Source organism: Topomyia yanbarensis, chromosome 2 (genome assembly GCF_030247195.1).
Source record: "Topomyia yanbarensis strain Yona2022 chromosome 2, ASM3024719v1, whole genome shotgun sequence".
Taxonomy (NCBI): domain Eukaryota; kingdom Metazoa; phylum Arthropoda; class Insecta; order Diptera; family Culicidae; genus Topomyia; species Topomyia yanbarensis.
The window spans coordinates 356,054,041-356,057,685 of NC_080671.1; the positions used below are offsets into that span (position 1 = coordinate 356,054,041).

At 42.3% G+C, this 3,645-nt stretch overlaps 1 long non-coding RNA gene across 1 annotated transcript; it reads left to right on the forward strand.

Annotated features, from left to right (window-relative positions):
* Positions 1–2,803: 2,803 nt before the first annotated feature.
* LOC131681492 (uncharacterized) lies at positions 2,804–3,307 on the forward strand. The gene is made up of 3 exons (XR_009303946.1): positions 2,804–2,859; positions 2,980–3,107; positions 3,176–3,307. It is a non-coding gene; the product is annotated as an uncharacterized LOC131681492 (long non-coding RNA).
* The last annotated feature ends 338 nt before the right edge of the window (positions 3,308–3,645 follow it).

Below are 3,645 nucleotides of genomic sequence, written 5' to 3' on the forward strand. Positions count from 1 at the left end.
CCTCTGAGGTTGTAGCCAGCCCTGGTCGATCCCTAGCAAGCGTGCAGCTTATGCGCCACTTCCCGTAGGAAGACTGCACGCCAAGATTTGTTTGCCCGGATGAGACTCTTCTTAGGGCGAGTCCCTGAAGAAGATTCACCTAAATGAAATTAATCAGGATCGAACCAGACAGGCTTATCCAAAGTTAGCCTCCAAAAGTCGGGTAGACGACCCTATTATCAGTCAGTAGCAATCATCAAGAACCTATTTACCCTCAGAGAATCGGCGGTAAGAAATTCCCCATACCTAAATTATCCTCACTGGAACTGCAGCCACTCACCACCAGGTGGCACAAACATGCTGAAAGCGAAGCTTTCACCACTCATCAAATTCCGCCAAGCGGAAGACAGCGAAACAAAACGAGAGCTACACCGAACGAAGTGACGTAAACATACTAGAACGAGACTAAACTTACGGGAGTACTACATGAATACAACATCTGATTACGTTTACACTAAATAGCATTTATTCACGGTACATGTGTATATTTTGCATCTTTCAAATTTTCTAGGCCTATCTTCTATGTTTGTGTGCGTGTTCTCTCCCTACTTGTGCTCATTGACCATACATAACGTGCTTTCCTTCATCAAATCTCCCAATTCGGTGACGTCACCTCATGGCTCCGCTCAACAAGCTATTGCTTTGCACCCGGGTGACTTAACTAATTGGGTTGTGTGTGGCGTTCATGAATGGCGGAACTCGAATGTAATGGCCGACACACAACCTATTCCATGGACGCGTCCCTAAATTCTAGCCGTCCGTGGACGACTTCTTAAGCGTTTTGCGCTCTGGTGTCTCAAATCACTGTGGCGTCCTCCCTGGACGCCACCCTTCCCACTTATCTAGCAAGAACGATACGGCTCACCCAATCTGCTGCTGTTGGTTTCTGCTGCTGTCGATCGTTCTGCTGCGATGACGGGCGATTCGATGACGGGCGATTACATCGGTCGGCCGCGCCGGTTTCTGACCAGCGGTTGTTGGATGCTGGTTGATGCTGATTTAAACTGTCGGAAAGGTTGCGATGATCTTTCGGCGGTTGAAGAAAACGGTTTGTTGATGAACCGTTCTTCCTTCCGGCGGCGTATCGGTGCCGGGTTCAAATTCGTCCTTAGCTGGAATTGCGCGTGTGCTCCTCTTGTTCTTTTTGCCTCTTCTCTCGTTCGTCGTTGCGCTGTGCGGAATAGAAAGATTGCCGTCTGGCTGTTGCAACGGGTTCATTAGCACATGTGATAGGTCAATGGCACTTAACTCTGAGCACATTTACCTTCTTCTGTAGCTTGTTTGCACAAACTTTCCTACGCACGCACTCTCGACTTCTTCGACTATGAATTCTACTTGGACGGGAGAGACAAGAGTAATTAGCCTAACATTCGAATACGATCACGTCACTTTACCTACTTGGAAAACCTAAACCGGACAAACTACGCGCACTTTCACTACGTTTAACGGACTGGGACGAAATGGACTAGCAGCGTTAATCCTCAGATTAGGGAAGGTAATTTCGTACGAACTTACAGGAAGCGCGTATTTTCCCGCAAATTTCTTCGGACAAGTTCGGAGATCAACGACCCTACTAGCTGTTTTATTCTGTCAGCTAACCTTTGGCTCTATCTGTCCCTTTCCATCATGCATTCCAAGCGAAGGATCGTCATGGTTTTCGTCTTCAGGAGAATCTCAACAGGCAATTTAATTTCTTCCCCTCGCGGAGAGGAGTATTTGCTAGGGTGTTGCGCAAGAGTGGATCAACGGTAGGTTGTCTAACTCTTGGCGAAAACAAATCAGACTGGTTCTAATAAATTTGAAAAATATTGCTGAATATGACATGACCGCTACATAACACCAGGCTTGTTTTACGAAAATTTGGTATTAGGATTAATACCAAATTTTCGTAAGGGACAATTTTACGAAATGACTAAGACTAACAATAGAAAAAAAACTACAACTAATATTTACAAAATGTTATGTACAACTAATCCTAGGTTCGCCTTGAATACAGAAATACTGATGGATTTGACATTTCCCCTGTTGCGCTTCGGTAGTTCAGATATATAACACTCAAAGACTGCAACAAATCCCCAAAATACTGGCATTGATACCAAAATATTGAAATTTTAGATCAAGCCGAAACCCCAACACTACAACATACATTGAGTTTCTTACGACTCTCAATGCAACATAATTCCCAATGTAACTTCATGAATACTACAAGAAACAGGCTTATTGAGTTCCAGAACTACTCCAATCCTTACGTTGGAAATGTATCCCTTCACTCAATTTACCGCACAGTTTTGTCTTTTGAAAGCACCTCAGAGCTCTTCCCTGAATAAACACTTTCTACTAGACAAAACGCAGAACTGAACTTCATAATTTCCTTTGCAGTGACTCGAACGCCGAAATAGTGCAGCTAGTGAGAAATCTGCACATAATTCCCCCGAAAATATCCCCCGAAAATCCCCCGAAAATATCCCCCGAAAATCCCCCGAACATATCCCCCGAAAATATACCCCAAAAATCCCCCGAAAATATCTCCCTAAACAATCATTTTGTTTATGTATTAACGCCGGATGTATTCCGACAATACGAACACATACCCTAAATGACCACATATCCCATAAATCCATCTTACGTTACATTTCCTACGTCGAAAAAAACTTTCGACAAAATAGAAATGCAACGAAAATGAAAAAGTACCCAACCCTATTAAAGCTCTCATAAACTCACGCATACACTGAACTACCAACCCGCAACGATGAGAAACGTCAAACTAAAAAAATATTATAAGTGATGTGTTGTGCTGTGACGGAATTGTACATTATCCAGGTAAATCATCAAATAATTACATTAAATGGCTCAAAAACGTACCGAAAAGCGTTTCCGAAAGGCGGATTACGTATTGGAAGGTGAGTAAACTAATTTTTGTTGTTTTTCTTGTATTTTCAGGCTGAAACGGACCAACCAACAACAACAAAAACAAACCTCATTCGGATGAGAGGTAGGGATGTGTCCGTTCGGCACTGGACGGTTTTGGACGGACGGATTATTGACAATTGAAGCGGACTATAATGATGGTAAGTTTAAATGCATTGTTTATGTTCGCCCGAAGGGCTGACTAAAGATGTTATTTGGATAATTTCAGATTCGAATGATGTCGCATGCAGCTGGACTGGAAGTAAATATGGACTTCGGCATGATACCGGAACGATTTGGCGGGACAGACGCCGGACGGACTGCTGCCTTGGTGACTCGGAATTGCCTCAAACGGCCTATTTGAAGACAGCTATAACGGATGCCGAGAAGGGAAGTTGACTTCCAGTTAAAGGTGAACAAATTTTAATGTTTTCTTTTTCATTTTAGGAACAATCGGACGGCGGAACCCAAGATGTCAATCAACCCCGAAGGAAAGACGATATAAGACCGAAATCCTAACATAATTTCCCACGTTAAATCATAACCCTACTAAATCATCAAAATTTTGCTATTTAATTGTGATAAATTAATAAACACTTAAATAAATAACAAAGAAAATAAATAACAATTAACAAATAACATGAATATAAAGAAATATACAATAATTTTAAGTACTAACATAGATATAAGGAAACATTG